The sequence below is a fragment of the Cibotium barometz genome, chromosome 19 (genome assembly GCF_041138505.1).
Source record: "Cibotium barometz isolate CiBa-2024 chromosome 19, ASM4113850v1, whole genome shotgun sequence".
In the NCBI taxonomy this organism is placed as follows: Eukaryota; Viridiplantae; Streptophyta; class Polypodiopsida; order Cyatheales; family Cibotiaceae; genus Cibotium; species Cibotium barometz.
Genome location: NC_141064.1, coordinates 16,586,672 through 16,600,572, shown reverse-complemented (window position 1 = coordinate 16,600,572; position 13,901 = coordinate 16,586,672).

The window sequence follows — 13,901 nt, the reverse complement described above, 5'->3', positions numbered from 1 at the left end:
TGAAGTAAATCACGGATACTCCTTGTTCTATGGAGAAGAATCAACGGATGTGCCTCTTGATAGGGAAAAAGGCGTTGGTCTCTATGATCCAAGTGCAAGTTCCTCCCTTGACCCGGCCATGTGACCTGCAAGTTTGGTCAGAATGAAAAAGGGTAATTTAAAGCTCTTGACTACGTTAGAATAATTTTTCCTGGAGGAATCGCCTATGCCTTCTGGGTGAGGGAATTTTTTTTGGGTTCGGTTTTGGAAGAACCGAGAGATTAGTCTCTTGTTAGATATTCATGGGCGAGGCCTCAAGTGGGAGACTCTATCTTGTGAACAGGAAGTGCTACTTCCGCTGCTAGCACCTCCGAATTCGTTGCGCGGAGGGGGCAGATATCTTTCATCGATATCTCAACACACATGACCATTGTGCCACCATTGACATATCAATCGAGCCTACTGATGTGGCTTCACTGGTAGGTTAGGAGCCATGCACCACTTCTCGCACATTGCTTTGTTCTCTCCTAGAGACATAATGCACACATACTTTGTTGTGTGAGAAACTATGCTCTACTTCCAATGAAATAGGCAAGACATCTCCCTATCAATCAAGACATTATTTTTCCCACCATTGAACACATGTCAACTGCATTCCAGTTATTGTCTACCATGAAACCAAAGAAATTTGCCTTTACAACCATGGCTTGCCACCAGAAGAGGCCAAATTATGCACATTCGAGCCTATTCTAATCTCAATAATCATGTTAGGGTATTTTTTTGCGAGCATTTTTTAGAAACTACATTATAAGCAATGGTTTGATGATGATAAGCTCAAAGACAATCTCAAAGACAAAGACATTAGAGGTTGGTGGTATATTTTTTTTGGCGAGAGAATTTTTGAGAAACTACATTATAAGCAATAGTTTGATGATTTGAGAATCTCAAAGATAAGCATGCTAGAGGTTGGTGGTATGCTTTGACGCGATAAGCTCAAAGATAAGCATGTTAGAGGTTGGTGGTATGGTTTGACAACAATAAGCTCAAAGACAAAGACATCATAGGTTGATGGTATGGTCCTTATATACAACGTGACGAACCATGTGTAAGCTTAAGTACAAGGGAATGGGGCCATTTCTTATTTGTGAGAGTGAGATGACCCCATAGGGATTGTGATGGTGTCCAGATGAAAGGCTTTTTTAATGGTAGCAAGCTCCACTGCTATTACAAGCCTTTAACTTAGAATACCCTAAGGGCCATCTATGAAAAGAAAGAACACAAGAAACGAGAAAGCTGAGGTAAAAAGGGACACTAGTGAGAAGCCAAAGCAAGGAAATAGGTTCTATAAAAGCGTCGCATCCTTGTAAACATGGCCCATGTAATTTTCACTTAAAAGAAAAAGAAAGGGAAGTAAAGCTAGCTAAGCATGACCATATAGACCACATTTGAATGGAAGCTAGACTTAGTAGATATAAGTGCTAGCCACAACCTTATGTCTCATATACAACACTTAATGTTCACTTAGATTGGACAATCACCCTACGAAAAAGAACTATAGAGTTGCATAAAGTTTCATGTCTAGGAGTTTTCCCTATAGTATAGGTTACAGCTATAGATTCACATAAAGTTGCTTGTCTCAAATTTTTCTCTACATTATTCCGCATGGGAAATAATCCCTTGGAAGGGAGGTTTTATGCAATGCCTATAGGAAACCATGCACAAACAAGCCCTCCTTGGAAGGGGGTGGATGGGGCAGAATAAATGTTGAATCGATTGGGATTCAGTGACCACCTCACTCCAGCTCTTGCTTGCCTAATGGTTAGATGATATTAGTACCTGATAAGGAGCAAGATGTGATGTTAAAAAAATCAAGTTAATTTGTGGCATGAAAATCCCATGTTTTTCATGGCGTGAAAAACCAATCTGTTTTTCACAAATGAAAATTGAACTTGATTTTGACACTTTTACAAGCATGACAGGTAGCATGATGTAATATAATAAATAAATAAGGTTCACAACTCATTTATATAGTTTATGTAAATAAACATCCTAAATATAAGTCGTAGCCTAGCTCCAACCTGAATCTATTGATTACCTTTTATTGACCTTGCATTTTAAGTAGAGTATACTCAATGAATCTCGTAGAATGGTGATCCAATTAGAAGTTTAGGACAGAAAATAGCTGAGAACTCCTAGACTAGACTTCTTGTTCCTTAGTAAATTGTTGTCTTGGACCCACCATTTTTACTCATTGATGGGAGTGATAGGAAGGTGATTTCAAGTGGTCATTTGTAGAAGAAGCAGTCTTGAGTGATAGGAAGGTGATTCAAAGTGGTTAGGTGTAGAAGAAGCAATCTTGAGTTATTGGAGTTCCTAGTATGAAGCTCGCTATAGTAACTATTTCTTTTCTAGGAAGGCAAGACCAACTCCACTTCTTACACCTTGTATTTCTTTTCTTCTCTCATTTCCCATCACTCTACTTAGTGGTTGCTCCACACATATTAAATATTTCTCTAACTGTGTGAGGATGTAGGATGTGAACTTGAGTAGTCTAGCCATCCACCAATCATGAGCCATTGATAAGGCTTCATGATGAGTCCCAAATTATGACCTTGTACTTCTTTTCTACTCTCATCACCTTGTGTAAGGTTACATGGTGAGTCCCTATAATTTATTGTAGAACGTGAACTTAAGTAGTCTAGCCATCTATCAGGAGGTGTCCATTTATAAGGCTTCATGATGAGTCCCAATGACCTTGTACTTCTTTTCTACTCTCACCACCTCATGTGCAATTTATGGTGGCCCTTAATAAGGTTGCATGGTCACTCATCCCTATAACCTTGCACTTGTTTTCTTCTCTCATCCCCTCATGAAAATTATGCAAGGTGTCAAAGGACTCACCATGAAATCTTATCAATGGGGCCACTTCCCCATGGTCATTGGGACTCATGAGAGGATGAGAGAAGAAAACACGTGTAAGGGCACTAGTACTCACCATGCAGCCTTATCAAAGAAGCTTCCATGGTGGCAAATGGCTAGACTAATTAAGTGAACCTCCTAATAAGGTGCATGAGGGTATGAGAGAAGAAAAGAAGTACAAAGTCATTGGTATGACTCACCATGCAACCTTATCAAGCCACCACCTCCATGGTGGCACATGTATTCCTACATTGTCATAATGTAAAGAAAACTACTAGCGAGATGATCTTCAATAGGTGTGGAGAAACCAAGGAGTGACGCTATGGAAAGTTCTCCTCAACTTAGCTACCCTCTCTTAAGTGCTCATTAAATGGGAATCCTAACTTGGGGGAATGGGAGAAATCTAAAGAAGTTCAAGAAGGTCATTTTGGGACTCACTACCATGTAGCCTTATTGGCTGGCCAGCCACCCAACCTCTATGAAGGTGGATGGCTAAAATACTCAAGTGCACCTCCTAAGTTGTTACACATTGAAGATTATATCTTCAATAGGTGTGGAGCAACCAAGGAGTAGAGCTATGAAAAGATCTCATCAACTTAGTTATCCTCTCTCTCTCTCTCTCTCTCTCTCTCTCTCTCTCTCTCTCTCTCTCTCTCTCTCTCTCTCTCTCTCTCTCTCTCTTGATCTAGAGATGAAAATAGATGAGAGAAGAATATAAAGAAGAAAATGGAATTGCGTACAAACCCTACTCATGTGGTGTTAGTACAATCCCTACTCATGTGATGTTTGTACAAACCCTACTCATGTGCACAGTACAAGTAAGAAAAGCAAAGCATACAAGAAAAAAGAAAGCAAGGAAACCTAAAACTCAAATTGCCTCAAATAGGATTATGTTCTTTCTTATCATCATCACATAAATTGCCTTAAAAGGGATTGCATCCTTTCTCATCATTTCAAATTGTCTTATATACAAGCCTCATATAATGTCATGAGTTAATGGGGACACTTGTGAGTTATTTGTGATGGTGGATACTCATTTAGTATTTGCAATGGTTGGTTTAGTTGTTGGGGATGCCTCGCTAAACTATTTACCATGCTAGTTAGAATGTATTGGGGATACATGCTATACTTGTGAGTTATCTACTATGACGGATACTCATTTAGTATCTGTAATGGTAGATTTAGTTGGGTATGCCTCATTAAACTATTTACCATGCTAATTATCATGTATCATGGGTACATGCTAGACTATTTAACGTGCTACTAATATAAGGGATATGTTAATTAAGTGATGCAAGTAATAAGGATTGTGAGATGATACATGCTAGTTAGCATGTATCACTGGTGATGCTACTAATATAAGGGATAGGTCAATTAAGTGATACAAGTAGAGTACAAGTAAGGGTGTTGAGATGAGACTTTGTGGGTATCTATGTTGTACTTGGCCTCACCTTTCTCATGAGTGAGGAGAGATTTTTATGAGTAGGTTTGGTGTGATTTTTAATTTACTATCTTGTTTTCTTTGCTTTATACATTTCTTTATTAGTTTGATTATTATGAATGGATTCGATCACATGCTTTAATCCTACCTAGCCCCCATATTTTTAATAATAATAACTATTTTCTTCTTGTGTAGATGGTAGGAGGAACCAATTCTACACCTTCACTTATTTTGGTGTGTGATGGATTCAATTTGCTCACTTAAGAAGATTTTCTATTTGTTACTTTTATATCTTGGTTCAAGTTTGAACTCCGTCATGATTTGCTCTAGTATCTTTCATGATAAAACCTTTGTTTCATTATAAATATTCTAAAAATGTATCTATTAATACATCTTTTTCCTCTAAATCTCATATATAGATATGTTGGTGGTGGTTTTGTTGTTATTCTAACACACATGCATGCATGCGTGCAAATGCACCTACACACACACACACACACACATGTGCATGCACATACATACAAACATAAAAACATATGTAAACACATGTTTGTATGTTACACAATAATTTATTCGTGTTTTCTATAGCTAGCTTACTTACAATGATGATATATACATGTATATTTATCATGCCCATATATATAATGATAATACACTTTATAGATTTTATATTTTTACATATTCTTTGCCAACCTTAAATCTTAAATCTTAAATCTTATGAATTTAATTTACCTTAATTTTGCAAAGATCTCATATCAATTTAAAATACAAGAGGCAATGAGTCTTCATTAAAATATTTTTCTAATCCATGTCTACACAGCCTAGCTCATATATGTCTGATGGCACTTTATATTACATGTAGCATATAAGTTGCACATAATGTAGCTTTATGAAAATAGAATGTCTCCTTGAAGATGTGTGAGTGATCTTATAATATAAAATCTTGAAGAGGGGCTTGAGTTAGTACTTAAACCTCCTTTTTTCAAGATAACATACTCTATTTCTTTGGTGATTTTTTTAAAAAAGGTCTTGAGTTAGTAGTGAAATTCTAAAAATCAACATCTTCGGACTTCAAAAGGAGCTCTTAAAATGAGAACAAAACTTTGAGTTTTCTCTAAGAAGATTTCGTTAGCAAACTTTCGGTTCTCCAATGGCATCTTTATTTGTTTTGTTACTATGTCTAGCCTTCCTTCTTAGTTCTACAATCTTACAAAGTGCTCTAGACTTTAAAAACATCCGATATTAATGTCTAGCAAATGAAATCCATAATGTATAGGAAATATTTTACAAGGATTTGATTATATTGTAGTCCCTTGAGAAGGATGCTCATGTATGATTGCATCCACCAAATTACTGGCATTATGTTTGTACCATCCCAAAATAATAGTTGGGAGGAACAATTCAAACAAGGAATTAATATTTTTAACTAGACCATCTTTATAACACTAGGCTAGGAGTGAGACACTGTTGTGACTGCTATGATTTGTTTTATTGATATAAGTCATTTCAAGCTCATAAGAAGTATGTGTAGAGGACAATACACTTGTTTAAAAAATCACGTATTAAAAAAATAAAATAAAGATGAGATGTTGTGTACATGGAGTTGTGGTTTTTAAGGGGAAAAAACAATTGAGGACCTTTCTATTTTCTTCTCAAACTAGTGCAACCAACCTCAAGTGTCTTGAAGCCTTTGAGTTTTTTTTATAAAAAAAAATACACACACCTCCTCAAGTTAAAGGCAATGTTGTAGAAAAGCATACACTAGCTTATTATGTTCTTGGTAGAAGTCAAGCATTGCATCATTTAGGTTTGATACATAAGAAATTATGCGTCCAAAAAAAAAAGAAGAAGTTGATTTTTCTGCAATCGAGTGTGCAATGAAGATTGATGGTGGTCAAATAAAGTGTTGAAAGCATAATTTGATTTTTGGCATGAGGACACAATGAAGGAAGGCTTAGGGGCACTTTCTTCTTGTTCTGACTCTTTTACAAGGTAGTGTGAGGTGGGACCAGAAGTTTAAAAAAACCCAAAGGTGCTAGCACGCGTGGGGAGGGATCTATCTAGGAAGACCAACCATGGGTCACAAAAAGGGCCCAAGGGGAACATGATATCCTTCTCATTTTAATTGAACATGGTGCTAATCCTAAGGGATGCACTAAGCTATGGGCCTCCTGAGCACCTAAGATAGGGAGCCCACAAAACCATGAGTTTGGGAAGAGATGACACATACAAGGGAAACAAAAAGCTTATATTTTCTATCAAAAAGCAAGCATGGGATTCAGGGCCGAATTTTCTGTGCACTACTCAAAGGCTCACCTCACCATCTCTCTCATTCATTCATCAAGCTCTCCTTGTTGGTGGCGATTCTTCTCAAACCAGAAGCAGAGCAGAGGAGGTTGATTGGCCACAAGGCTGGCCCTCCAATATTTGTGAGAGTGCGGGATGAGAGGCACCCACACATCACTCACTCACTCACTCACTCACTCAGCTTGGACTCCGCTGCCATTTTTGTTCCTTTGAAAACTCCCTTTTTTATCATAATTCAAGAGACGGCCACATAGCGCCCCCTTCAACGCTAGTCCACCACTCAAGTCCACCACTAGTACGTTTTGATGAGTGGGACATAACGCGACACTATGCTATTATATAGAGAAATCCGTTTACTCATAAAAACGGATAATATATGTCCGTACGCACACTCATACACATACATACATGCTCATGCGCATACATACATGTTTGCGTGCTTGCATGCATACACATGCATGCACACATCCATGTGTGAGTGCGTATATACACGCGAGCACACACAGACATCCTCTCTCTCTCTCTCTCTCTCGACACTACACACACACACACACACACATATGCATACATATACTTGTGTGTGTGTGTGTGTGCGTATTTGTGTAAATGCATACACACACACATGTGTGTGTGTGTGTGTGTGCATATGCGTACATGCATAAATACACACAGTGTGTGGTGTATGTATATATGCACACACACATGCATGCATATTTGTGTAAATGCATTTACACAAATATGCATACATGCATAAATACACACGTGTGTGTGTATGTATATATGCAAACACACACACACACACACACACACACAAGCATATGTATGCATATGTGTGTGTACGTAGTGTCCACACACACACACACAAACACACACCCAGAGAAAGAGAGCTTGGGCATGTGTGTGTGTGTGCGCGCGCGTCTGTGTAGAGTGTCTGGAGAGAGAGCTTGAATTTTTCTAGGAATAATGGCCCATAATCATATTTCACGGCACATGTATACAAGTGCACATTTTTACACTACTACTAAAGATAATAATTCATCCGCACAAGAGTGCATATGATACAAATTTATTTAAAAGCTACACCAGTGACCATATCACGTGTCTTCCTTTCTCAAATAGGCCTTTCATTTTGGCTTTTTCAAAAGTCCTTCTCATGACTCATAGAATATGAAAACACTCAAGCTTACTTTGACTATTGTGTCTCTTGTCTTTGTCAAATAACGAAAATACATAAGCTAAAGTGATCATCTTTATTTCAAAGATAAAAAATGTTTATTGTTTGTCTTTTTGATGTAGTGGTTTTGTGGGTGGTCACTCCTTTTTATCAGCTTGATTATCTTGATGTGAAGAATGTATACATGCGTGCTTGATTATCTTGATGTGAAGAATGTATACATGTGGAGAATGTACACATGCGTGCTTGAGTTTGAATACTGAATTTCAGTTGATGTGCACTTAATTGTGTTTTGCTATAGCATTTTTAGAAAATAAGAAGCTCACCCACTTTATTTCCACTAGTTTCAAAGAAAATCCAAACATTTTATGATCATTCATATTTTCCTTGAGGTTAGGTAGTCAAACATTGCCCTTGTGTATGTGATATACCTTTAATTTGAGTTAATAAGAGATAGTGAATGATTATTCAAAACCACCTCTGTACATCAAAGAGAAGGCATGGCATAAATTTATTTTTGTTATTGACAAAGGTATGAGACATACCTTTAATTTGAGTTAGTAAGACAATGACTAATTATTCCAAACCACCTCTATAAATCAAAGAGGAAGCATGGCATAAAATAGTTTTTGTAATTGACAAAAGATATTCTCTCACTTTTGTCACTTGTGTTGATGTTCCCATGGTAGTAAAATATGTGTAAAGTAATGTGGTAGATCACAAAGTATAAGCTTTTGAACTTGCATATCTTTCCAAAAAAAATATTCTTAAAAACTCTTGCAAGCAATGAGACATGTAGCATGATCTTGAAGAATATACATGCCTATACATGCCAATTGAGATTGAGCATAGGATGACCAATATTTTACCTTTAACTTGTCACATTTGATACTAGGAAGTTCTGAAAGGCTACTCAATGTATGGCCAAAGTTTAGATTTTACATGTAAAGAGTAATGCACAAAGGATAATTTTGAATAAGGTATACCATTAAAGGGGAATATTGGCAATATTATCTTATGCAAAGGTTTCAAAATATCATCTCTTTTAAATCTCTTAATCACTAACCCATTCTAATTCTAACCATAAAGCGAGTATTGCTCTTATTAACCATAAGACCTTAAATGAATAAGAGATGGGAAAAGACCACATTTTGGGGGGGGGGGGGGGAATTCCATTCATATCCCTCCACTAAGTTAAAATTGGAGGTGATTACCTCATGAAAAGGTTTCGAAATATCTCTCTTTCAATTCTCTTATTCATCACTAAGTCATTCTAACCATAAAGGTGGTATTGCCCTTAGTAACCATAAGACTTTAAATGAATCATAGATGGGGAAAGACCAATTGACACTCCCACAATTGATGTTTGCAAGTTGACACCCATCTAGCTCAACACCCCCATCTCTCCTGCCCATGTTTATGCTACATGTGCTCTATCCACTAGACCTCTCCTCTAGGGTTCTCTTGCTACATTATTGTACAGCTAATGGTGGGGCATGAACTTGACATTGTTAAATTTATGTCAGATGGATATCTCCAATTGAGTAAAGTTATCAAATGAGCTAGGAAGATTTTCTTATTTAGACTCAAAGGTCACTACTATTTAATAGATACTTAGACTAAAAGTAGATTCTTAGACTAAAAGTAGTTGAGAAGATTTTCTTATTTAGACTCAAAGGTCGCTACTATTTAATAGATACTTAGACTAAAAGTAGTTGAGAAGATTTTCCTATTTAGACTCAAAGGTCACTTCGATAATTCTTACTCAAAAAAGTTCAATTGGAACAACATGCAATTTGGAAAATGATTATGCATATCCAGACTTGATACATTGTTTATAAAGAAAAATCTATTGAGTCAAGAGCAACATGCAATTTGGAAAATAAATATGCAAACCTAGTCTTAGACTTGATAGATTTTAATTTGCCTAATTGTTTTTATCAAGACAAAAAATAAATTCTTTCATTCATTCTTTAGTCTCATGTATTATCATTGCCACCTTTCTCTTTAAATGCAATGAACTTAAAGTTTCATGGTTCCACATTGATACTAAAATCTTGAAGGTCCCTTTTTTCCAATCCACCATCAAATCCATTCAGAACACCCATTCTCTATAGGACGTTTCCTTGGTTACAATTTGAACAAAGTCATAATGTTGGAGATGCAAATCTCGTAATGTTAGTGGGGATTACAAGATGGGAAAAGGGATTCCAAGTAATCCCACATGCAAGGATAGGTGCAAGGCTATATATAGTCCAAAAGGACCCCTCCTATATTCAACTCCACAAGCTTGTATTTTGTGGAAGATTGGAGGGCTGGTTATACAGAGTGGGGACCTACCTTAGTAGCATGCCAAAGCTTTCGTAGGCCCATGTAGATGAGTGTGCCTCTACGGATTCTAGCGGCTCTAGAAAGCATGCTTGATGACATATATGTTGGCCAACCGTCAATTTCTTCCTTCGTGTGTACCATTACACATCATGGGTAAATCTATTGAAATAGTAGTTTGTGAGGGTGTAACTTGAGTAGAGCAAGGGGGAGAGCATGCGCATTAGAAAGGAAGAAAGACTAAGGGTCCTAACTCAAATGTTGATTTGTATGGTTACATGTAAAATGTGAAGTCAATGGTCAAAAAGGTAGTATATAGAAAGCACAAGGAGAGACATAGAGTGTGAGCACAAGGGCGCATGTAACTTATTCTTAAGAGCTATAAAAACCATACCTTTGTAGAATGGTGAGATAAATTTGTTAAAATAGCAATGTGTGAGAGTATAACACGAGTAGATCAAGGGGAAGAGCATGCACATTAGAAAGGAAGAAAGACTAAGGGTCCTAACTCAAATGTTGATTTATATGGTTACATGTAAAATGTGAAGTCAATGGTCAACAACGTAGCACATAGAAAGCACAAGAGGGACATGGAGTGTGAACACAAGGGTGCATAACTTGTCCTTGAGAGCTATAAAAACATGTAATCCTTAGCTCATTTTAGGAGCTTGATTAATGCAATCATTATGTGATAAGTGTCTTGACTACATTTTAGTTATTCCTTATTTGAGTGCTTATTTTATTTCTTAATCATTATGTGATAAGTGTCTTGATTACATTTTAGTTATTCCTTATTTGAGTGCTTATTTTATTTCTTAATCATGAAGATTATTTTACTTGCTATGATCCATGCTAGTACCATAAATTTTAACTTGGTATGAGAGCCTTCTAGGGCTGGTCATTAGCAAGTGCTTTAAGTTGATTAGAATTCATCTAGGGGATTCTTGTCTTCCACCATTAGGGTTTTCATCTAGGGTCTTCTTGTCTTCCACCATTAGGGTTTGCATGGTTGCCTTGTTCTATTAGCATTTCTCTCCTGCTTGCCAAACAAGGGGGATAAGTATGATTAGAGAAGCTTCTTTCCAGGTAAGTATGATTAGAGAAGCTTCTTTCATTTCTTTAAGTGTTTTTCTTTAGCAAAGATCTAAGATAGTCTTGGTAGAGAGAGAGAGAGAGAGAGAGAGAGAGAGAGAGAGAGAGATAGGCACTTGTAGGCTCCATTCTTGACAAAAGGACAAGCTTGCTCTCATCAACACCAAGACAAGCATCTGTACCTCATCATCACTAAGCACAACATCCCTTTACTTATAAGCAACAATAGTTGCATCTCTTTTCTGAGCTATCTCAAGTACTACAAATAGCATTGTTACATCTTTAGATGTGTTGAATCCTAATCTCAGCCAGAGCTTTAGTGGTGCCTCCTTCACAGCTTAGTACCACCACATTTAAACGACCTAATCTTCACAAATAGACTTCTTCACAGAGAGAGAAACCATTCTAAGTAGCATAAAGGTGCATCTTAGGGCAAGTCGACTACTAGCACTATTGAAAGGCATAAGCTCCATTAGAGCAACTCACAAGGTAGATTTAGAGTACTATTTGGGAGCAATGTCTCAACCTCAATAGTTGAATCAGTTCTACAGCAGGTGCAAGTTAGTTTTTCCCACATGCATCTTTTCCAAGTGAAATCTCTTTAATAAGCAAAATCTCTAGTTCCAACAATAGTAAAAGCCGAGCGCGGCAATTTCAAAGAGAAACTAAGAACTGCAAAGAGCTATCATTTTCCCACTCTCTGATTCACCCCAATTAGAAGATCCACCATGTTGAGATGTCAAGTTGAACATGAGCTGACACTCACGAGGCGCCTGCATAACCATTTGACATTTACATCACTGGTGGGTTTGGTGGCTGGCACCGATATATCATCACAAATTCTACACCTGGACTACACCGACTAGTCCACACCTACCCACTCCACTTAGCGTATTCACATTATGGACTGTTTGTATATACTCTATTATGTGTGTTAGTCACTTTATCTTCTTTGTAGACCTCTTTTGTTGTGTGAAGAAGGAGAAGAATTTTCAGCCTCTCACCTTGTGTGTTCTCTTCTAGGGTTTGTGTGAGTGTGTGTGTGCTTTGCAAGAGCTCAAGCTCTATTCTTCCCTGCATCTTTTCATGGTATCAAATACTGGTTCATGATAAGGGTTGAGCAGCAAGCAAGAGAAGCATAGGAAATGGTACGAGGGTAAGAGCTTCATCTACTCTTTCCCCTTTGTGTTGGCTACTACACCCTTGTCGGGAGCTCTTCGGGAAGCCTCGGCAGAAGCAAAAGAACTCCAATGGAGGAGCTTTCTTCATGGGAGCAAAGCTATAGGGCAACTATACCATCCGTTGGACAACATTTTTTGAGGTATAAATGCGTTTCGGGCGCGTTTGGACCTTCATTTTTTCGTTCGTCTCGCAGGCGTTCACGAGCACTGCACGGGTAAGTTTCGATTCTCTATAGAACTCTTATTTTTGGAACTGCAAGAAGGGCAGTTGGTTGTGTAGACATTGTGTGTACTACAAAGAGGTCTCAAAGTTTCCATTGGGTGTATGTATGCAAATTGAGGTCACTGTTTGTGACAGTTTGGGTGCAGTATAGTATCACTTTGCAGAGAATACAACAGTTTGTGCAGGTCAAACAAGAGTGCTGTTTTTGGTAAATTTGTGCTGCAGACAAGATGTCAAATGATGAAATAAATCAGATTGTTGCAAAGAATCTGACAAGAATAACTTCCATGCTTGGAGGTTTAGATTGACAAATTTCCTGATGGGAAAAGGTTACTGCTGGGACTACATTGAAGGTGAACATGAGGAGGAGATACCGAAGATTAATGCAACTGCTGCAGATGTAAAAGAATTCAAGGATTGGAATCAAGGAGCAAGGAAGGTCATGTATTGGCTTTCTATTAGTATACATGACACCATGATTAGGCATATACAAGATGCCAAGTCACCTAAGGAGGAATGGGTCACCTTGGTGAAGCTATATGAAACCAACACCAAGGCACGAAAGATTCAGTTAAAGAATGAGCTTCATATTGTGGAGAAGAAAAATATGTTTGTGAATGATTATGCCTTGAAGATCAAGAGCATTGTGGAATCCCTTTCATCAATTGGTGTTTTTGTTGATGATGATGATAAGGTGGAAGTGTGTCTACATGGTCTTGGGCCACAATACAAGGTGTTCAAGCCATATATTAAAACTTGGGAAAACATTCCCAACTTTAAAGATTTGGTGTCAATGCTAATTATTGAAGAGAAGAATTTGGGTGAAGATCAAGATTCTTCATAAAACAAAAATAGTTCAGAGCAGTAGGCCTTCTACACAAGTTCAGGTAGAGGAAGAGGTAGAGGTCGTGGACGTGGCCAAGGTGGTGGCCGAACAGGTAATCAGAATTATGGTCAGCAAACAGTAACACTCCTAGGATTCACAACAACACACAGGTGGAAGAGGCCAGTTTAGAGGCAGGGGGAGTCAAAGAGGTTGTGGTAATTGGTAAAGGCAGCATAATGATACACAAGGCTGTTTTTACTATGGTAAGCTTGGACATGTGCATGCAGATTACTATATAAGAAGCATAAGAAGCAGTGTACATACGAAATGGAATAGTGCAACAAAATAACTATGCATACTCACACGCATTCTATGCATGCTCATTTGGAAATGTTACCTCAAAGATAACATCTTTTTTTGACTCATGGTCA